The sequence below is a fragment of the Lissotriton helveticus genome, chromosome 2_2, assembly GCF_964261635.1.
Source record: "Lissotriton helveticus chromosome 2_2, aLisHel1.1, whole genome shotgun sequence".
Lineage (NCBI taxonomy): Eukaryota > Metazoa > Chordata > Amphibia > Caudata > Salamandridae > Lissotriton > Lissotriton helveticus.
The window spans coordinates 242,983,074-243,007,604 of record NC_136060.1 but is presented as its reverse complement, the minus strand read 5'-3'; positions in this window follow the sequence as shown (position 1 = coordinate 243,007,604).

The window sequence follows — 24,531 nt, the reverse complement described above, 5'->3', positions numbered from 1 at the left end:
CACTAATGACATGCAAAGTGGGCATGCCAAGATGTTAGCGACTGGAAACAGTCGCTAACATCGCTATCTCCTATTATCAACTTTTGGAAATATTCGAGATAAGCGCGAATATCTCCAAAAGCTACCACCTGCCCTGAGCAGTTCTTAGCCATGTTATCCAATGGGAGGTGGATAACATGGCTAAGAGCATTAGCTCGGTAATGCATGAATATCGCTGAGTTTTCAGCGATATTAATGCATTGCGGTCGTTTTTTATCGTATTTCCGATAAACCTTGATAATAGCAAGGTTTATCTGCGATAATTTCTGACGGTAAAAAAATCGTTGCTAAGCATCGTTACGGATAAATATCGCTTAACTTTGGTAATATGCCCCAACGTCTGTTAACGTTCGATTCGAAGGAAATCAGGAAGTGTTGAAAAACATTGTCTGCGCCATCTTGTCTTTTTTCAAATGCCACACTTTTGTCGTGCACGGCAGCCATTTTAGATGCCTTGACCAGACCCACTCTGTGCACGCTGTCGATCCTTAGCATGGCTCCCCACCCTCGCAAGCATCTCCCCCAGGCAGTGGTCACCCCCGCTCTCTGTCTTATGCATGGGTAATAAACCTCCCCCATCTGCGCTGCTCTTCCCTGAGAATCACACCCTGTGCCCGCCCGACACCTCCCTTTCGCCCTATTCACTACCGCACCCTCTGATACTCCTTTTCCTCTGTGTCCGATTGTCCAGGCTGGTCCTAGGGTATCAGCTAGCCCTGCAGATGTAGTTTATGGCCACAGCTGTAAAGAATCACCCCTCTTCAAAGGAGTTATAGTAGATCAAGGCCCACACTCGATGAGATCCGTCACAGCAGAAGCGTTGCTATTATCTGAAAACCATCCTGTATTGTGATTGGGGAGGGGACCGAGCGTGAAGCGGAAGATTCCAGGGATGACTCTTTGTACATCAAAGTTTTTACAATTATGTGTCACATTAAAAATATATAGCACTCCGACAAAGTAGTAAGATTATAAAACTTTAATAATTTATAAATATATACAAGAAAACAAAAATAGTAATAACATATAAACATTTTTAGGGAAAAACAACGAAGTAGCGGTCGGCTGTGCGAATAGTCCCAACGCAGCACAACGTCCAGATTTCCGGCGTGGGGCGTCGCGGGGGGTGGGTCATCAGTAGCAAACTGTTGTGCGAATAGTTCCAAGGCAGCAGAACGCGCTGAAATCTAGATGACACTAAAGTGATGTCTAGTAAGTTGCCACCCAGCAAATAACGGCATGGGGCGTCGCGGGGGGTGGGTCATCAGTAGCAAACTGTTGCGCGAATAGTTCCAAGGCAGCAGAACGATGGCACCAAGGTGATGTCCAGTAAGTTGCCGCACTGGTTTTGGTATCCTACAATGCTGCTCCGAATAACGGCGCGGGGCGCCCCGGGGGAGGCGGTGAACGGGCCTGTCCAGGTGGAGTGTCATCTGTTGTAGTGGGGCGCCCCTTTACCGTTTCAGTTGCCATTCCGTCCGTTTTTGGTCCACTGTGTCAAAAGCCGCAATTCAGCTGAGTTGCGCCCACTCTTGCGGTGCAGCGATAGGCGGCTGTCACAGGACTCTCAAAATGGCGGCAGGCTGTTTCCTTTTTGGGCCTGGTCCACTGAAATGGCCCTGGGAGACCTTGGAAATGGGACGCTTGTCTGCTAGGTCTTGGACCCCATTCTCGAAAGCGTCCCCTCCGCCTTGAGAATTCATCAAAAGTTTTGGGGGCTCCGACTCCTGCAGGCTTCTGGTGGGGAGCGGCTGCCATGATTGCTCGCGGAATGACCACGACTGAGCTACGAGATGGTGGTGCTTTCATGCTGACGCCAGCTTCAGTCTGAAACATCCAGAAACAAGGTGGGGCTTTCATCGTTTGGGGAAAAAAAAAAGTTTTCATCCTATGAAAAGTGTTGTTTTTAGGTCACATGATCATGCCTTCCATCATTAGGAAACCAAAAGTAAAATGAACCAATGAAAAGTTTTATAAACAAGTCACATGACCTGTTATGCGGCATAGGGTGTAAAATGCGGAGAAAATACGTTGGTACGTGAGGCGGCGTCAATGTGGAGGCTTTAAAAGGGCCCCGCGGGGCAAAAAAACAAAAATATTTTTTGTTTTTTTTGCGTGGGTAGCGCCCGGTACGCGTACCGGGAAGCGGTCGGAGGAGCGTACTATGAGGAGAAAAGAAAGACAGGGTATAAACATTTTGGCAATTTTGTTATAAATGGAAGGTAGTTCTGAAAAGAACTGTTTTTTTATTCTTTTTCTTTTTTTTTATTTTTTTTATGAATTTTCTGAACAATTTTTTGATTTTTTTTTGGATTTTTGAAAACTATTTTGTGTTTTTTTTGTGTTTTGTAAGGGGGAAATAACAAAAAAGCAGGGTTAGAACATGTCTCAACAGGAGCAAAAAAAAATAAAAAGGATTCATTGTTTTCTCATCTTGTAGCATTTATGATTTTCTCCAGCTCGGTTAATCAAAGTAATACTCTTCTCTCCATAAGCAATAGTTCCTCCACAATATATACAAACTATTTTGTAGTGTGCAAAAGGAGCTTGAATATTGGGGATTATTTCTCGGCCTTCTGGTCCGGCGAATGAGCTTTGACCCCTGTTGGTGCTGGGGATGACATCTGGGGGGTTGGCAGCAAGATCCCTTACTTGTGCTTGGGAAAGATTATTGGGATGCCATCGCTCCATGTGGCGAATCATTGTATGATTGCCAAAGCTGTATTTCTTGTTGGGGTTGCCACGAGAAAGTATATTTTTGCAAATCAAACAAGACACCTGGGGTGCATTGACCTTCTTTTGTCCAGGTGGAATTTTAAAGAATTGCCATATGTAGTGGTCTTTAATATGGCTCTGCCTTGGTGTTTCTGGCAGGAACTGCCTTACTTGCTCTTCCTCCTCCTCCTCCTCTTCGTCCTCATTATCTTCCTCTCTACCAAAGTCCAGTGTTGGTGGTGGTCCTTTTGGTGGTGGTGGTGGTGGTGGTTGCTGAGAAGCACCAGCTGCAGCTATTACAGAAGCCATTGTGAAAAATAGGTCTTGCTCTCTGGAAATAGAAAGTAAGAATGAGGTAAAAAGAAGGAGGGGTTTTCATCATTTGAGAAAAAAAAATAGTTCTAAACCAATGAAAAGTGTTATTTTTAGGTCACATGACCAAGCCTAACAACATTATGAAACCAAAAGTGAAATGAACCAATGAAAAGTGTTATTAACAAGTCACATGACCTCTCACGCTTATGTTACGCGCTGCGGAACACGCCCCGGATAGCTTCCGGGTCGCTGCGCTTCGCGCCTTGGTCCGCGCCCCGGAGCACTTCCGGGTGCGCTAACGCGGTACGTCATAAGACGCATTACGCGGTAACGCGATACGTCGCGCTTACGCGACGCGCCGTGGATCGCTTCCGGGGAGCTGCGTTTCGCGCATCGGTCCGCGCTCAGGAGCACTTCCGGGTGCGCTAACGCGGCGCGTCATAAGACGCATTACACGACAACGTGATACGTCACGCTTCCGCGACGCGTCACGATAATGATTTCTAACGTGGCAGTTGCGCTAACGGAACGTTTACCGGTTCGCGGACCGGGTCGCGGCATCAAATTGAGCTAACGGGAAGCTTCTTACATCATTAGGAAACCAAAAGTGAAATGAACCAATGAAAAGTGTTATTACCAAGTCACATGACCTGCTGTGTTTACGTTACGCGCTTTGCAGGGCCTCCCGGTTTGCTTCCAGAAACCTGTGCTTTGCGACTCGGTAAGCGTACCAGTTCGCTAACGTAGCACGTCATATGACGTATCACACGACAACGCGAAACGTCATGCGGACGGGAGGCGTGATGATGTTGTTTTCTAACGCGGCAGTTGCGGTAAAGAAACGTTTATATGCTCGCGGTCTATTTCGCGGCATCAAGGTCAGCTAACGGGAAGCTTCCCGATTCGCGAAGCGGGAACGAAGAAAAAAAAAATATTAAAAAAAAAAGTTATTAATAAACATATAAAATATATTTTTGGATTTAAAGAAGAATACATTTTACAGGTATAGATATTAGCTTTTAAAAAACCAATGAAATTCACTGAAAAAACCATAGGTTATAGACCATATATAGTTAGGAATTAGCATTTACAAAACCTTGAAAATTCACTGAAAAAACCATAGGTTATAGACCATATATAGTTAGGAATTAGCATTTACAAAACCTTATTTTACTCACACAAAACCATTGAAATTCCATATATAGTTAGTTGCACTAACTATATATCGCGCACCCGCAATCCACTGCTGATGATGTCACATATTACATCATTCATGACATGGTCAGTGACATCACTGATGACATCTCAAATGACATCACTGATGACAATACTGATGACATCTCATTTGACATCAATGACCACATCACTGATGATATCATTCATGTGACAATACAATGCATCTCCTCACATTTTAATATAACCTCTGTTACACCCAGTGTTAAATACAGAGTATAATTTTTGAAACCATTGACACACCAATACTAGTTACTACATACACACTCACTGATTCCTATGTCTACACACACATTCACTCATTCACCCATACAATCATTCATACATACAATCACTCATCTTTACAACACTATCATATGCACTCATACACCTATACAGACACTCACACTCTGCCACTCATCCATGGAGTTACTCACACACCTAGTCAGTCCTGTAAAGAATCAATCACACTTCCATTTTCTAATCTATACAGTTAAACATAGAGCACCTTACATTTTCAAACATATACTAACACATACTTACTCTCTTATACAATCATTGATACAAGTACACATTGATCTGCACAGAGTCACACACCTCCCAGCCAGCCACACACACACTCAGTCTCCCATACAAATACTTGGACAATCAATCAATAACCCATATAGTTACTCATATAGCTACTGATCAACACATGCAGCAGTTTACAGAACAACAGACATAATGATGCACAAATTAAGACAGTTTAGTCACTAACCCATGCACTCAGTGAGACACATTTAATCACTCACTCATACATTCAGTCATGCACCTACTAAATCCTTCGTCCAGACACTTATACTTCCACTCATTCTTCAATATGTAAGACATATTTTAACTTTACAGAAACATACAGTCACTGGATGTTGTCATCAGTGATGTCATCAGTGATGTCATCAGTGATGTCACTGACCATGTCATGAATGATGTAATATGTGACATCATCAGCAGTGGATTGCGGGTGCGCGATATATAGTTAGTGCAACTAACTATATATGGAATTTCAATGGTTTTGTGTGAGTAAAATAAGGTTTTGTAAATGCTAATTCCTAACTATATATGGTCTATAACCTATGGTTTTTTCAGTGAATATATATATATATATATTACCTACTGGCGGTCGCCAGTAGGTATATATAGTTAGGATTTTTTTGATTAGGGATTTCTGAAAATTATATGTTGAATAACTTTGGCGTTGATGGACGGAATTGGCTGAAATTTTTCAGGAAAATGGCACATTTTGTTTCCGAGCGTCTCCTTAAAGTTTGGAGGGGTTTCGTCAAGCGGGGGCCGAGAAAAAAGGGGGGTCCCAAAACGTGTTTTTAACATTGAGTTTTCCATACGGCTGAATGGATTTCCACAAAACTTGGCAAAATTGTAGGGACTGGTAGCCCGATGTGCCTTTGCTATGTCTCAAGATATATGCTCCAGTGGTTTTTACGAAAATTAACTTTGAAAAATATATATTGGGCTACATTGGGCTATATATATGTTAGAGCCCAAATGTAGCCCAATGTAGCCCAATGTAGCCCAATGTAGCCCAATTTAGCCCAAAGATGGCCACCAGAGACAAAAAAAAACAAATGTAGCCCAAATATCAGCCAGATGTAGCCCAACTATAGCCCAGTGACAGAATGTCCCAGAGTGTTCTAAAGAACAACTAGAGCGCTAACAGTCTTACTTATGACAAAAGTATGGCACACCTGAAGTCATCTTGATTGGAATAAAGTGTTAACACTTAAAACATTTAATTTGCAAAGGAACAAAATGAGGGGTTTCATTTTGCCATAGAAATGTTATATATTACCTACTGGCGGTCGCCAGTAGGTATATATAGTTAGGATTTTTTTGAATAGGGATTTCTGAAAATTCTATGTTGAATAACTTTGGCGTTGATGGACGGAATTGGCTGACATTTTCAGGAAAATGGCACATTTTGTTTCTGAGCGTCCCCTGAAAGTTTGGGGGGTTTCGTCAAGCGGGGGCCGAGAAAAAAGGGGGGTCCCAAAACGTGTTCTTAACATTGAGTTTTCCATAGGGCGGTTGGACTTACTTTTAGCTCGAACGGCTGAATGGATTTCTATGAAACTTGGCAAAATTGTAGAGACTGTTTGCCCGATGTGCCTTTGCTAGGTCTCAAGATATGTGCTCCAGTGGATTTTGAGAAATTAACGTTAAAAAAAATATATATATCTGTGACAGCGTCCCGGTTAGCGCCCCGGTTCGCGTACCAGACGCGTAACGGAACTTCGCGAGGAGAAGCGGATTGGCTCTCCGGTGACTCTCAACATTCTCGCAATCCACTGCTGATCATGTCACATATTACATCATTCATGACATGGTCAGTGACATCACTGATGACATCACTGATGACATCTCAAATGACATCACTGATGACATCACTGATGACATCTCAAATGACATCACTGATGACATCACTGATGACATCTCAAATGACATCACTGATGACATCACTGATGACATCTCATTTGACATTACTGATCACATCACTGATGACATCATTCATGTGATAATACGATGAACATCTTCAGACTCTAATATAACCTTAGATACACTCAGTGTATACAGACACTCACACACTGTCACTCATCCATGGAGTTACTCACACACCTAGTCAGTCATGCAAAGAAACAATCTCACCTCCATTTCCTCAACTATACAGTTATACACACCTTACTTATTCAAACATATACTAACACATATTTACTCTCTTATACAATCCCTGATACAAGTTCACAATGATCCATACAGCAGTGGATTGCGGGTGCGCGATATATAGTTAGTGCAACTAACTATATATGGAATTTCAATGGTTTTGTGTGAGTAAAATAAGGTTTTTTAAATGCTAATTCCTAACTATATATGGTCTATAACCTATGGTTTTTTCAGTGAATTTTCAAGGTTTTTTAAATGCTAATTCCTAACTATGGGGTCGATCAGGATGGCGGACGGAAGAGCCACCGCGGCCCTGGAGTAGGCGGAAAAAGCCTTTTCCGTGTCCGCCTGCCGCGGATACTCCGTCCGCCATATCAGGATAGGAAAACGTGTCAAATTTCCGTCCGCGACGGAAAAACACGCTCCGCCGGCCAACTACACACGACCACGCGGCGGACGGAACACATCCAAACGCTCCGCCGTACGCACTGACGTCGAAGACCGTCCCCCAAATCAAGATGGCGGAAAACACACATAAAACCGCTGCGGAAAAACAACCTGTCTTAACACGGCGGAATCCCCACAGCGAACATAGGTGACACAGCCGAGATACCCACCGCAAGCTGACCACCACCATGGACCCGGCGCTACACGCTTTCCCGATGCTCTTCGCGATCCACCACGTCCTAGTCATGGCCTACTATGGACGACGACGCAGGTAAGGTACAAACCATTGGCTGTCTGGAGGGGAATACCAGCAAGGGACGTGACGTAGGGAGGGGGAGTGTCATGTTACCGAAACCACTGATGAGAAGCATATACGAATACACATTAGCAGGACGCAAGCAGGAATGACAACGACAGACCACGAGACTTGATAGACTACCTTTATTGTCAAATAATAGGGGTCAAATCACAGTGTATGCGTGAACATGGGCAAAGTGGGCACCAGAGCAGGTACAACATAGCAGGTAACGAGAGGGCAGCATGCAGTATCAGAGCATCAACAGGGCATTGTGCATTACAGAGCAGGTACATCAGAGGCAGGTAACGAGAGGGCAGCATGCAGTATCAGAGCATCAACAGGGCATTGTGCATTACAGAGCAGGTACATCATAGGCAGGTAACGAGAGGCCAGTATGCAGTATCAGAGCATCAACAGGGCATTGTAGAGTACAGAGCAGGTACATCATAGGCAGGTAACGAGAGGGCAGTATGCAGTATCAGAGCATCAACAGGGCATTGTAGAGTACAGAGCAGGTACATCATAGGCAGGTAACGAGAGGGCAGTATGCAGTATCAGAGCATCAACAGGGCATTGTAGAGTACAGAGCAGGTACATCATAGGCAGGTAACGAGAGGGCAGAATGCAGTATCAGAGCATCAACAGGGCATTGTAGAGTACAGAGCAGGTACATCATAGGCAGGTAACGAGAGGGCAGTATGCAGTATCAGAGCATCAACAGGGCATTGTAGAGTACAGAGCAGGTACATCAGAGGCAGCACGTGAGAGGGGCTAAGTGCATCAACAGTCCATTGCACAGAACAGCTCCATCAGAGGCAGCACGTGAGAGGGGCCAAGTGCATCAACAGTCCATTGCACAGAACAGCTCCATCAGAGGCAGCACGTGAGAGGGGCCAAGTGCATCAACAGTCCATTGCACAGAACAGCTCCATCAGAGGCAGCACGTGAGAGGGGCCAAGTGCATCAACAGTCCATTGCACAGAACAGTCACATCACTGGCAGCACATGAGAGGGCAGAATGCAGTATCAGAACAGCAACAGGGCAGTGTGGCCAACAGAGCAGGTACATCAGAGGCAACATATGAGAGGGGCAAAGTGCATCAACAGTCCATTGCACAGAACAGCTCCATCAGAGGCAGCACGTGAGAGGGGCCAAGTGCATCAACAGTCCATTGCACAGAACAGTCACATCACTGGCAGCACATGAGAGGGCAGAATGCAGTATCAGAACAGCAACAGGGCAGTGTGGCCAACAGAGCAGGTACATCAGAGGCAGGTAACGAGAGGGCAGCATGCAGTATCAGAGCATCAACAGGGCATTGTGCATTACAGAGCAGGTACATCAGAGGCAGGTAACGAGAGGCCAGTATCAGAGCATCAACAGGGCATTGTGCATTACAGAGCAGGTACATCAGAGGCAGGTAACGAGAGGCCAGTATGCAGTATCAGAGCATCAACAGGGCATTGTGCATTACAGAGCAGGTACATCAGAGGCAGGTAACGAGAGGCCAGTATCAGAGCATCAACAGGGCATTGTGCATTACAGAGCAGGTACATCAGAGGCAGGTAACGAGAGGCCAGTATCAGAGCATCAACAGGGCATTGTGCATTACAGAGCAGGTACATCAGAGGCAGGTAACGAGAGGCCAGTATGCAGTATCAGAGCATCAACAGGGCATTGTGCATTACAGAGCAGGTACATCAGAGGCAGGTAACGAGAGGGCAGCATGCAGTATCAGAGCATCAACAGGGCATTGTGCATTACAGAGCAGGTACATCAGAGGCAGGTAACGAGAGGGCAGCATGCAGTATCAGAGCATCAACAGGGCATTGTAGAGTACAGAGCAGGTACATCAGAGGCAGCACAATTACGTGTCCCTACCAACCCGTCACAGGGACCACAAGAGTGCCACGCAGTTCTCAATGGACACACCATGTGAATTAACATTTGAGTGAAGTGTACAGCACGTCACATCACAGAATCAGGGGGGACTGCGTGAACTACCTGCCTCGGACACACTGGCAGCACCAGCAACAGGAGTGTGAGACACAGCCACAGCCCGAGTGACACACACATGGGCCACGGACCCAGACACACTGGCAGCACCAGCAACAGGAGTGTGAGACACAGCCACAGCCCGAGTGACACACACATGGGCCACGGACCCAGACACACTGGCAGCACCAGCAACAGGAGTGTGAGACACAGCCACAGCCCGAGTGACACACACATGGGCCACGGACCCAGACACACTGGCAGCACCAGCAACAGGAGTGTGAGACACAGCCACAGCCCGAGTGACACACACATGGGCCACGGACCCAGACACACTGGCAGCACCAGCAACATGAGTGTGAGACACAGCCACAGATGTAGTCACTGACACGTGAGCCACTGACCCAGACAGACTGCCAGCACCAGAAACAGGAGTGTGCAACACAGCCACAGATCTTCTAACTGACACGTGAGCCATAGACCCAGATACACTGCCAGGACCTGCAACAGGAGAGGGCACAACTGACACTGTGCCACCATCTGATACATGAGAGTCAACTGCACCGGCGCCACTGGGACAACTGAAATGATGAGCCACAGGGCTGTATGGGCCAGGAGGCAGGGTGGGCCTGGGAGCTGGGGATAGCTCACCTAGAGCCAAATCGGGGTTTGCAGGTGTCAATGGTGTGTGTCTGCGTTTCTTAGGGAGGTGTGAGTGCACCCTGGACAGGACAGGACTGCCAAGTGGTGGGGACTCCAAAGAATCACCACCCAGTATAGGTGGAGCAACTGCTGCCGGGGATCTGGTTTCGGGGGACGTGCTGGAGCCTGCTTGTCGTTTGCTCTGTGCCTGCCTCCTGGACTCGGAATGATGTGTAATGGGGGATGCAACAACAGGGGACACCCTCCTCTGCTTCTGACTGGCCTGGATGGGAGTGGAGGTATGGGGGGACTCCGCCGCGGAGACATCAGTTTGGCGTTTAGTAGAAAACATCAGCCTCAGTGCAGCCAGGGGTGAAGTATGCCTGTCCTTGATTGCGCCATTGTCCATGCTAGATGCCTTGTCCGTAGGATGTGCCTTATCCTTAGGTGGAGTGTTGTCTCTGGATGTAGCCTGTGCCCTGCTCGCCGCCCTGTTCCTGCCAGCAGACTTGTCGTCTGTGGTGCACCTGCCTCCAGCAGACACCTGCTCCCTGTGTGTGTCGCTGCCCTTGGGAGTGTTCCTATCCACTGCTGTGGGCCTGCTCTTGGGAGTCTCCCTGCTCTTAGTAGGTGCCTTAGTCTTCTCACTGTCCTTGGGAGTGTTCCTATCCACTGCTGTGGGCCTGCTCTTGGGAGTCTCCCTGCTCTTAGTAGGTGCCTTAGTCTTCTCACTGTCCTTGGGAGTGTTCCTATCCACTGCTGTGGGCCTGCTCTTGGGGGTCTCCCTGCTCTCAGTAGGTGCCTTAGTCTTCTCACTGTCCTTGGGAGTGTTCCTATCCACTGATGTGGGCCTGCTCTTGGGAGTCTCCCTGCTCTTAGTAGGTGCCTTAGTCTTCTCACTGTCCTTGGGAGTGTCCCTTACCTCTGCTGTGGGCCTGCTCTTGGGAGTCTCCCTGCTCTTAGTAGGTGCCTTAGTCTTCTCACTGTCCTTGGGAGTGTCCCTTACCTCTGCTGTGGGCCTGCTCTTGGGAGTCTCCCTGCTCTCAGTAGGTGCCTTTGTCTTCTGACTGGCCTTGTCCAAGGAACAGTCCATGGACATGTGAGTATCCCTTGCCTTCGGAGTACCTTTCGTGTTGAATGCCTGTGTAGCTCCGGAAGGCATGTCCCCCAACAACACTTGTGGATCCTGTGTGTGTACTCCAGTGCATCTGACGTCGTCTACGTGAACAGATTTAGCTGATCTAGGGGATGGGGTCTGTGCCCTGCGTGCCCTGACGTGCTGTCTGACGCTGCTTCTAGTGCAATAACCTGTATTTGAGTCCTGCTCTGAATAATCACTACCCCCTGAGACATCCAGCGGTGTAGATGGGGAAACAGAAGTAGCACCCTGTTCATTCGACTGTACTATTGCAGACGACACACTGCTTGCCAATGACTGCACTGTCCTGTGTAGACCTGCAAGATCGCCATGCATCCCTTCCATGAATGCCACCACCTGCCCCAACTTCCTATCATGATCCTGGAAAGCATTTGTCATATTGGTCTGACCCACACACAGCTGTCGCAGCAGATCAACGGCCTCAGCACACAGTGCATTTTGGCTCACCGTGGCAGGGGCAGCGGTGCCTGCACCGAACGCCACTCTGCTCCCCCTACTCCTTCGGCCACGAACAATACATGGTGCAGTTGGCGGAAGTGTGGGCCCTGTGTGCTGTCTTCCGACAGAAGGTGATGAGTGCCCACTCCCAGTCTGTGACAACAGTGCAGGCTCACCAAGAGTGTCCGACGAGGAGGACGATGGTGTCTCCACATGCGAGTCCTCAGGGACGGTCCTGTCCCCCTCTCCGGCGCTGGCCCCCTCCGTGTCAGTCTGCGTGTGTGCGAAGTCTGAGCCGGACTCATTTCCTCGGCTACTCTCCACCGTCTGTGGCTGAGTGTCCTCTGTCAAAGCTGAAATGCACAGAAAAGATGTGTGAGTCATGGGCACACTCACGTACAGAAGGAACAGGATAGCCAAATCACATAGCAGACAAAGGTTCATGAGCCCTCAGCCTGCACATGGCCCACCCCTACCAGTCATCCTCACATTTTCTGCCATGGGGACATGGACCACTAGGGGATGTGCTTTAACACTCAACTACTAAGCAAGTGGCGTGTCAACATGGCGGACCTGGATGTCAAATGAGTACCACCCAATGGGACCAAAATGCCATCACAGGCATACATACGCAACACGGAACTCAATGGTGTGTCTGTGCACCAATACATGCATAGCACTCACAAGTTTCCTACACAGACAGTATGCTCACCGCTAGTTTGCTGTTGATCGGCACTCAGACGTTCGGCCAGTTCAGGATGCGTCACTGCAATGATACGGTGCATGAGAGGGGTCATGGAGCGTCGGGCCAGACGGGGCGTCCTTGGAATCAGGCCCAGTGTTACTTCCGCTACATTCTTGCTCAGCCTGGAAATGTCGTCCCAGCGTTTGTGGCAGTGTGTATGTCGTCTGTTGCACACCCCCAATGCCCGTACTTCCCGTGCTATGGTCCTCCACAGGTCCTTGCGAAGGTGCAGCTTGACCTACCATGATGGGAGACAAAAGGGTTTAAGTCAGTGGACAGGTGGCCTGTCACACACATAGGGGCAAGACGTTACTGTCAGCAGCCATGCACAATCAGGAACATATGTCTAGCCCACACTACACAGCTAAGATATAAATAGGCCTGATCATTTGGCCCCCTCATGCACACCAACATGTCCCACACTGCACTTACCACCCGTCCCGGTGCGCCGTAGAGGCGTCCATAGTTGCGGAGTACACCGTCCACGAGGACATCAAGCTCCGCGGCGGTGAAGGGTCGAGACCGGATCTCTTTGCCTCTCGACATGGCAAGATCACGGAGTATGGCACTAGAGCAGCAGTCGGTGGTCAGCTCAGCAGCAGCAGCAGGTCGAGGTGATGGTCACAGGCAGCAGTCGGTGGTCAGCTCAGCAGCAGCAGCAGGTCGAGGTGATGGTCACAGGCAGCAGTCGGTGGTCAGCTCAGCAGCAGCAGCAGGTCGAGGTGATGGTCACAGGCAGCACTGGTCCCCAGGGTAGGAAGTTTCATGTTGGCCAAGACACATATATAGGGCCCTCAGCACGTGTCAGTGGCATACGTCGCCAGCAATTGGTCAGCCCTGGGAGCGTGATCGTGAAATGGGCCAATGACTGGCCCTGTTGTTGCGGTGCACAGCTTCCGCTACTTGCGATTGGCCGTATGCGGCCAGCGTTCCTCTTCCCATTGGCTGCATGTGCAGGGACCGTGATGGGCACACATCGGCAACCGCACGTGCAAGCTTCAGGCACGGATGCTTCAGTTGCAACAATGTACTATCACTGGCGCCTCCATGGCGTGGCACGTACACAGCGGGGGAGGTGCAGGCCTATACACCCTGCAGATGTACTCAATGGACATGCCAGTTCATGACCCCCCTTACAGTCACCTTGCATCATCCACCGTACACCGGCCGGAGCGGCCGGCCCATGAACATCCGCCGTGCCCGGCCATGAACACAACCGCCATGGCCGGGACCGGCGGTTGTTCATGGCCGGGCACGGCCATGGCGGTTGTGTTCATGGCCGGGCACGGCGGTTGTTCATGGCCGGGCACGGCCATGGCGGTTGTGTTCATGGCCGGGCACGGCGGTTGTTCATGGCCGGGCACGGCCATGGCGGTTGTGTTCATGGCCGGGCACGGCGGTTGTTCATGGGCCGGCCGCTCCGGCCGGTGTACGGTGGATGATGCAAGGTGACTGTAAGGGGGGTCATGAACTGGCATGTCCATTGAGTACATCTGCAGGGTGTATAGGCCTGCACCTCCCCCGCTGTGTACGTGCCCCGCCATGGAGGCGCCAGTGATAGTACATTGTTGCAACTGAAGCATCCGTGCCTGAAGCTTGCACGTGCGGTTGCCGATGTGTGCCCGTCACGGTCCCTGCACATGCAGCCAATGGGAAGAGGGACGCAGGCCGCATTCTGCCTTTGGGAAGTAGCGGAAGTTGAGCACCGCCATGGCGGCGCCAAATATGTGATCTTGTCAGACGCTGCACCGTGATGTGTTGTGTGCAGTTGCGTCATGAGGGATGTGAGCGTGATTGTGAAAGGTCATATGTCATACAATATAGCATGTGTGTCCATACAATGGACATCGGTCGGCACACAATGGCCAACAGATGTGCATTCGTACGTGTTGACGTCGGGTTTGACCCTACAGACGTTGTTACATCTTCACAACTACACAGTACATCACGGCTGTGTGGCCAATTCATGCATCTGTTGTCGGTTTATTGTTGTGTCGAGGTGACTACAGTGGTGGTGGTACACATGCATTCCGTGTATGTGATTTATACGTTCTGCCACCATGCATGTCATTACCGTATGCACATCATCATTGGTGGTGGCATTTGTGCTTGATGACATGGCGTGTGTAAACTTATCGTTTGTGTGCATGCAGTTGCATGAGTGTCTGTGATGTGTCTACGATACATTAGGGTGACGACTGGAGTTATGTCAGTAAGGTACACATGTGATGGAGTTGTACACGTATGCGTCGTTTGTACGTTGACCTAAGTTACATCTCTCTCCCACACAGGAGGGCTCCAAATGTGCATCGCCCATACACTCAGCTGGAGGATATGGTAGACGAGGAGGTGATTCGGAAATTCAGGCTGGATCGACGTCGGTTGCTGGAGCTTGTGGCTCAATTGGCTCCTCATCTGCAGCCACGTAGAACGTATCCTGGCTCGTTTACACCCACTGCAAAGGTCATGGCGGTACTACATTTCTTCGCTACTGGCACATTTCAGTATACAGTTGGAGGTGCCGGGGGTATGTCACAGGCAGTGTTCAGCACGGTTCTTCGGGATGTGTTAACAGCTATGATGCTGTACAAGGATGAGTACATACATTTCCCACGTCCGGAAGAGTTGCCAGCTGTCAAAGCTGGTTTCTATGCACTGGGCCACATACCTCACGTTGTGGGCTCAATTGATGGCACGCACATCGCGCTCATTCCACCACGGGCACGCGAACAAGTGTTCAGGAATCGGAAACACTTTCATTCGCTGAACGTGCAGGTGGTGTGCCTGGCGAGCAACATCATCTCCCATGTGTGTGCAAGATTTCCTGGATCCGCACATGACGCCCACATCATGCGAACCAGCAATGTCCCACGACTCATGGCAAATCTGCCACCCGGTCAAGCGTGGCTTGTTGGTGAGTGTGCAGTGGGGACTCTTGTGATCTCTGTGTTGCATGGGGTACCCACCATATCTTGTTCTGATGTTTGTCTCTGTCATCCCCCTACATAGGCGACTCGGCTTACCCAAACCGGCCCTGGCTCCTCAGTCCCCTACGTAATCCGAGGACGGCGGGTGAAATGCGGTACAATGAGGCACATGGAAGGACACGGAGAGTCATCGAACGTACCTTTGGACTGCTGAAGTCTAGGTTTCGGTGCCTCGATAAGACCGGAGGGGCACTGCCTTACTCACCAGGAAAAGTATGCAAGATCGTGATTGCCTGCTGCATGCTCCACAACCTGGCAGTACGCAATGACATTGAACTGCTGTTGGACCCTGAAGACGAAGGAGTTCCTCGGCCTCCCATCCCACCCATGTCGACTGATGAGGATAGTGGTGAGGAGGAAGGTGTGGACCAGAGGCGCCAGCTCATTGATCGCTACTTCCCTTGAATGTGAGTATCTACCTCTAGTGGCGGTTGACAATGCCTCATGTATGTTTTCTGGTGTTGTGTGGATATGGGGTTATTCAGCTGGGTGTGGTTTGTGATGGTTGCACATGTGTGTCTTCATGTCTTTGGACATAGGAGTGTCCATGATGTGTGTGCTCCCATCCCATGCTTGTGTGATGGTTGTCGTTTGTGTAATGTTGCTGTGCATTGTGTTGTGATGTGTGTGAATCTCTTTACTGACGTGTGTTTGCTGTCTCTGGTTTTCTCTAGGTCACTCCCGCAGCGCCATGATCATGTGCGACTATGATCCCTGTACCTGTTTACGTCTGTATCTGATGGCAATCATGTGAATAAACATGGAGGCAAAACATCATTGTGTGAGTAAATGCAATTTATTGACAGGTTGTGCTTTTGTGCTGGTGAATATATACAAGTAAGTGGGAGGGAGGGAGTTGGAGTTGTAGGTAATGGCAGATGAAATGTCCGTGCTGACACCACATTGGGGGGTGTCAGGCTAGTCCAGCAGACCAGTGGCAATGATTGTCTATGTGGGACAGGATGGTTTGCAGGGTGAATGTCTGGCACAGGCAGTGGCATTGTCAAGGTCGTCCCCTCTTGGAGCGTGTGCCTGGCGCTCCAACACTGCTCTCAGCAACTTCCTGCCTCGGCCGCCCCCTCCGTCTCGGAGGTGGTACAGAGGCAGCTGGGAGGGCAGGTTGGTGATGGGCCACATCCGTCGCCAGGGGCTCAGGTGGTGGTGGCGGCGGTGGAGGCGGAGGCGGAGGCGACGGGGGAGGCGGAGGTGACGGTGGCGGTGGCGCTGACACACATGGTGGAGGGGGGGGGGGGGTTGTTCCGGGCAACCCATTCCCTCCACATCGTTGCCTGCTGGCCCATGATCACCAACATCTGGCCAAGGATGCCAGAGATCTCGCGCAGGCTGTTGGTGTTGTCCACTGAGTCCTCGTGAACACGATCAGCGTTTGCCTGGGACCGGTCGTATGAGGCCTGGCACCTGGCAAGAGCTTGTAGGGACTGTGCCACTGGCTCGGGTAGCTGTCCCTCCTCTGACCGGCGGTGTGTGGGTCGCCTGATTGGCAGTTGTCCCGTTGCCTGTGTTTGTGGCCCACTCACCCTGCTTGTGTGTGGGGCCGTTGGACCAGCGTTGCGCGCTGGGTCATGCTGGGTGGCACCGGCAGGAGTCGTGGTGCTCGTGGTAGTGGTGGTAGTGGTGGTACTGGTGGTACTGGTGGTACTGGTGGTGGTGGGGACTGTGCAGATCACAGAGACGGGTGCCGCGGGAGTCACACATGCGACGTTGGTCGGTCCCGGGAGTCCCTGTGAGCCAGATGGCCCTGGCTGCGTGCTTGGTCCCGCTCCATCCTCCGCCCCGGAGCTGCCTGTGTCGTCGTCGGCAGAGAGTCCTGTAGGTGTGGGAGGCGAGGCTGGCGGCCGGGTACTGCTTTCCCCAGTCAGTTGACGATCACCTGAGGGACAAGATCGAGCAGGTCAGTAATGTGGACAGTACATGGTTACATTGATTTGTAGACATTTCTGTTTCCTGTCGCACACACCCCACCCTCCACCACCACCGCCACCCTCCCCGTGCACATGGGGGCCTGTTGGGAGTTGTAGTTTGGGCCTCTCACACACCCCACCCTCCACCACCGCCACCCTCCCCGTGCACATGGGGGCCTGTTGGGAGTTGTAGTTTGGGCCTCTCACACACCCCACCCTCCACCACCGCCACCACCACCACCACCCTCCCCGTGAACATGGGGGCCTGTTGGGAGTTGTAGTTTGGGCCTCTCACACACCCCACCCTCCACCACCGCCACCACCACCGCCACCCTCCCCGTGCACATGGGGGCCTGTTGGGAGTTGTAGTTTGGGCCTCTCACACACCCCACCCTCCACCACCGCCACCCTCCCCGTGAACATGGGGGCCTGTTGGGAGTTGTAGTTTGGGCCTCTCACACACCCCACCCTCCACCACCGCCACCCTCCCCGTGAACATGGGGGCCTGTTGGGAGTTGTAGTTTGGGCCTCTCACACACCCCACCCTCCACCACCGCCACCACCACCACCACCCTCCCCGTGAACATGGGGGCCTGTTGGGAGTTGTAGTTTGGGCCTCTCACACACCCCACCCTCCACCACCGCCACCACCACCGCCACCCTCCCCGTGCACATGGGGGCCTGTTGGGAGTTGTAGTTTGGGCCTCTCACACACCCCACCCTCCACCACCGCCACCCTCCCCGTGCACATGGGGGCCTGTTGGGAGTTGTAGTTTGGGCCTCTCACACACCCCACCCTCCACCACCGCCACCACCACCACCACCCTCCCCGTGAACATGGGGGCCTGTTGGGAGCCATGGACATGTTAGTGTGTTGGTGTCCGACGTGCATGGGTTGGGGCGTGGGGGATGTTTCTTCTCAGTTGTGTGAACCTGACCATGTCGTGCTGATCGTGGTGCTTGGTTTGTACTCACCAGTCTCTTCTCCTTCGTCAAGGCCGTCTAGGCTCTCTGGGTGTAGTATCACCAGCACCTTCTCCTCCCAATCGGTGTAGGGTATGGGCTCCGGGGGTGTGCCACCGCCAGTAAGATTGGCTCTGGCGTGGTTTTTCGCTCGGATGCCCTTGACCCTGGTCTTAAGGTCATGCCACCGCCTCTGAATGTCGTGCTTGGTCCTCGGCACAGTCCCCGACGCATTCACACGAGTGACGATCCTGTCCCACATGTGGTTCTTTTGCGCCACGGTCGTCTGCTGGACTTGGGCCCCGAAGATGTTGGGCTCCACACGGATAATTTCATCTACCATTACCCGCAACTCTGTCTCCGTGAATTTGGGTTTTTTTTTGGGTGCCATGGTGTGTGGTGCTCAGTGTGTGAGTTGAGTGAGTTGGGAGGTGCAGGTGTGTGGTGTGTGATGTGTAGGATTTGTGTGGTGGGTGTTTGTGTGGTAGGGTGGTGGGTGGGTGTCTTCTATGTGATTTTATGTGAGTTCGCAGTGTCTCGAATGGCCCTCTTGCTGGCAGCAATGCTGTGGTGCAAGGGATTGTGGTTGTGTGGGGGTGTCTTTTTATAGTCGTGTCTCGATGGTTGTTGGCAGTCAGGTGGTAGGTGGGCGTGTTGACTTGTGTGCATTATTGGATAATTGGGACGTGTCATGGTGGCTTGTGCTGGGGGGGGGGCCTTGTCAATGTTCGTATGTTTGCTTAGGACTTGCGGTGCACTTTCATACATTTGTTAGGCGCTAGGGATGTTGTGCGTGTTGGCCTTCCGCCCTGATGCTGTGGTTCTCGTTGCATTGTTTCCGCCGCGGACGTGGATGGCTGTGAGTTCCGTTGTACGGGCGGATTTATCCTAATTGCGGCCACGGAGTATTCTCAGGGATGGCGGTACATGTTTTATTTTCCGCGGTCATTTCCGTCCGCGGCAGTGGTTGTTCATTGGACTCCGTCCGCCGCGGACGGACTTGGTTGTGTTCCGTCCACCGCGGACGGTGTTGGTTGTGTTCCGTCCGCCGCGGTCGGAGTTTCGTGACATGAATATCCTAATCCCAACCGCGGTTTCTCCGCTGCGCAGCCGGGAGTAAAATTTCCCCCACCATGGCGGACAGTACCCATTTCCGTCCGCCATCCTAATCGGCCCCTAAATATGGTCTCTAACCTATGGTTTTTTCAGTGAATTTCAATGGTTTTTTAATAGCAAATATCATAAGCTGTCGAATGTCAAGTACATGGTAAGTAAAAACATTTTCGTGTTTATGCACACTGATCTGCTTTGAATGCTGCCCCCCCTCCCCCTCATTTCTATTAGGAGTACTCTCTCTTTGCAGATAGTGAAGGGTAGTTAACGCAGGCCTTTGCCCCCGTTGTAATCCGTCGTGCCTGCTTCTCTCTCCATTTGATTGATTGTTATCCAAGCATTTACTGTTTTAGAATCGGTTCTCTTTGGTTCATTCTCTATTTACAAACAAGCACAGAGTCGCAATACTCTGTTTAGTCTTTGCAGATAGTGAAAAATCGTGTAAAAAAACAAAAGGAATCGAGCAAAATCAGTAGGCCACTAATGGGATCTCTTTTTGACCTCGCTAAAATAGAAACATTAGGAACAACCCCTCATGAGAAATACGAAACTAGTGAGATGAACTGAGTTCCACACCATGATGGCTGCAAGACAGCTCGGCTCCGCCACCCACCCCGCCCAAAATAACGATAAACTCTATGCAAATATTACAAATATATACAACACACCAGCAAAGTAACAGGGTAAAACATTTTATTAAATAACTATTTACATAACTATTTTATACTTTTTGTTGCCCGATCCGGCTAGCTCAATCGATCGAGCATGAAACTCATGCACTCTGATAGTTCAAAGTTTTGAGGAGTGCTTGTAACACTGTCTGAAGCTTATTTGCACTTGCTACAGCTTCACTATTCTCAATGTAAGTGGGGGCTGTTTGAGGACGTGACTGCATTTGAAAACAATGAGATGCGGTGCCACCCTGAACCGCTTGACGGAGGCCCCCGAGGGACGGTGTGATGGCGCGGACTCGGAGGGGGCGCTTGGCTCCGGCCCCCTCCCCAAGTCGTGTTGCCCTGGTGTGGCCTGAGATCGCCCCCGACATAGGTGGCCGGCTCCCGGGGTCAAGCGGAACTTTTTGCCTTTTGGTGACTCTTCCATTCTTGACCTTGTCCCACAATACGTTTCACCTAAAGACACGCTGTAGTGGGGCGCCCCTTTACCGTTTCAGTTGCCATTACGCCCGCTTTTGCTACACTGTGCCTCTTCCGCTATTCAGCTGTTTACCGCCCACTCTTTCGACTACAGCGTCTCGCTCACCATGTAGTTGAGTTGCTCCCGCTCTTGCGGTGCAGCGATAGGCGGCTGCCACAGGACTCTCAAAATGGCGGCCGGCTCTTCAGATTTGGGCGTGGTCCACTAAAATGGCCCTGGGACACCTTGGAAATCGGACGCTTGTCTGCTAGGTCTTGGACCCCATTCTCGAAAGCGTCCCCTCAGCCTTGAAGATTCTACAAAAGTCTTGGGGGCCCCCGACTCCCGCAGGCTTCTGGTGGGGAGCGGCTGCCATGATTGCTCGTGGAATGGCCACGACGGAGCTACGAGATGGTGGTGCTCTCATGCTGACGCCAGCTTCAGTCTGAAACATCCAGAAACACTGTAGACTACCAATTCTATCAGTTCCGGTAGCGCCCCAACGTGACCCGGTAGAGAAGAACTTGCCCTCCCCTCTTTGACTGATGGTTCTTGTTGCCTGTCCCTTCTGTTGTCATTTAACAGAACTATTTAGCCTGCTGAAAGGGGTTGTGTTCCGACCGCTGGTTGGTGGAGACATTTTGACTATATTCTGGACCTGCGTTGTCGCGTAATGCGTCATATGACGCGCCGCGTTAGCGCATCCGGAAGTGCTCCGGTGCGCGAAGCGCAGCTTCCCGGAAGCGATCCGGGGCGCGGCGCGCAGCGCGTAACGTAAGCATAACAGGTCATGTGACTTGTTAATAAAACTTTTCACTGGTTCATTTTACTTTTCTTATTCTAATGATGAAAGGCTTGGTCATATGACCTAAAAATTACGCTTTTTATTACTTTCGAACATTATTTTTTCTTAAACATATGTTATAATGTTCCAGGCTAATGTACTTTCCCAGAAAATTTACAACTGTCCTGCAAGTAAAATATATTCCTTTTTCGAGAAAAAGTGCGTTTCTTCGTCCCATGACGGAGCCGTTGAGCAAAAGAGGCTCGGCCTGCTGTCTTAGTCGCCGATACGCCTGAATATCAGATTCTTATCGATCACTTTATGTTGCAGGAGTAGAAAACACAACAGCCCTTGACCATTTATCTTTACTGCGTTCCTGCGTATTATACCTTTTACCCTTCATGTAATTGGACTGCTTTATTTCACTTGCCTTTTACTGATTCTAAAACAGTGACTATTATTAAAAACTTTACCAATGTAAATACTACTACCATGTTTTCTTTTAAAAACCTTTATTGTGAAAATGTCAGTATACAAATACGGGCCTATAACCACGTGGGCCGGCCACGGAGCAAACTGTAATCGTATATGATGAGTAGACATTTACACTGTAGAGGAACGTAACGGGCGGGCCATTAGGTTGCAAGAACTAAGGTGTCTAACAGTTGCGGAATCGGTGGACGTACATTTTATAATTAAAATACGACAGGGCCAGTTACAATAAAATTATCTAGATATACATTTGCGGGCAAGTACCATGGGTGACGTTAATTCGAACTTTCAATAGTAGAGTAATCAATAACACATCAGAACTTAATATCAATAGGGATGTCGAAATATTCAATCAATTCTCGTCCCCACCCGCCATGTGCTTCAAAACTGCATACGTATCTCGTGATATCAAGGTTGTGCAACCAGTACACAACAAGGAGTTACGAGTCCCATTTATTCCGGCGCCATTTTGGGCGAGGACGGGCAGGTCCAGGATATAGTCAAAATGTCTCCACTAACCATCGACTATGATGATGTTCATATGCTGTATTTATTAGAGTAACACTCATCTGTCCACATGAAATTAATTTGCCACAATCTAAACATGTCATTTTAATCTTTCCAAAGTTCTTCTAAATATTTGGGACCGTTTCCCTTGCCTCTGATGCTGTCAGTGCCACTTCTTTGGTGAATGTACTGGCAGGTCGGGGGTTCTCCTCCAAATCTCTCTTTTGTGCAGCACTATAATTAATCGGTGCCACCTCTCCATATGACGATGCATGGTATAATTACCTTAACTATATTTTTTTTCGGTTCCTCTGGAGAGTACATCGTGGCAGATGAGGCAGGTAACGTACCGGGCATTCACCTTTTTTGCATGTAGAGGAAAGGAAAAACATTTCGAGCGTCCGAGTTCTAAGGTGTCCCAGGGCCATTTTAGTGGACCAGGCCCAAATCCAAAGAACAGGCCGCCATTTTGAGAGTCCTGTTGCAGCCGCCTGTCGCTGTAGCATCAAGAGCGGCCGAAACTCAGCTGAATGGCAACTGAAACGGTAAAGGGGCGCCCCACTACAGCAGACGAGCCTCCACCTGGGGAGGCCCGTTCATGCCGCCTCCCCCCCCCTTCGGGCACCCCACGCCGTTATTCGGAGCAGCATTGTAGGATGGCCACACCAGTGCGGCAACTTGCTAGACACCACCTCGGTGCCAACCGAATCTCAGCGCCTTGTGGTGTCTTCCATTCCGAAAATATTGTTGTGCTGCCTTCGGCCTATTCGCCGCAAGTGCGCACGCAACTCAGCTGCATAGCAAGTGAAACACCAAGGGGCGCCCGACTGCAGCCGAGGAACCTTCATCTTGGGGGCGACGCACAGCATCACATTGCTTTCCAATGCAGTCAGATCCTCAAACAGCCCCCACTGACTGACGCAAACTCACAGGCCAACGGGGCGCCCCACGCCGACTTTCGGCACAGCATTGTAGGATGGCCACACCAGTGCGGCAACTTGCTGGACCCCACCTCGGTGCCATCCGGATCTTGGCGCGTTGCGCTGCCTTTGGCCCTATTCGCACATCGGTCCGCTACTGACGCCACCTCACAGGCCAACGTGGTACCCCACGCCGACTTTCGGCGCAGCATTGTAGGATGGCCACACCAGTGCGGCAAATTGCTGGACACCACCTCGGTGCCATCCGGATCTTGGCGCGATGTGCTGCCTTCGGCCTATTCGCACATCGGTCCGCTACTGACGCCGCCTCACAGGCCAACGGGGCACCCCACGCCGACTTTCGGCGCAGCATTGTAGGATGGCCACACCAGTGCGGCAACTTGCTGGACCCCACCTCGGTGCCATCCGGATCTTGGCGCGTTGTGCTGCCTTCGGCCTATTCGCACATCGGTCCGCTACTGACGCGAACTCACAGGCCAACGAGGCGCCCCACGCCGACTTTCGGCGCAGCATTGTAGGATGGCCACACCAGTGCGGCAACTTGCTGGACCCCACCTCGGTGCCATCCGGATCTTGGCGCGTTGTGCTGCCTTCGGCCTATTCGCACATTGGTCCGCTACTGACGCCGCCTCACAGGCCAACGGGGCACCCCACGCCGACTTTCGGCGCAGCATTGTAGGATGGCCACACCAGTGCGGCAACTTGGTGGACACCACCTCGGTGCCATCCGGATCTTGGCGCGCTGTGCTGCCTTCGGCCTATTCGCACATCGGTCCGCTACTGACGCCGCTTCACGTGCCAACGGATTTTCTACGATTTTTATACCCTATGCCGCATAACAGGTCATGTGACTTGTTTATAAAACTTTTCATTGGTTCATTTTACTTTTGGTTTCCTAATGATGGAAGGCTTGATCATATGACCTAAAAATAACACTTTTCATTGGATGAAAACTTTTTTTTTTTCC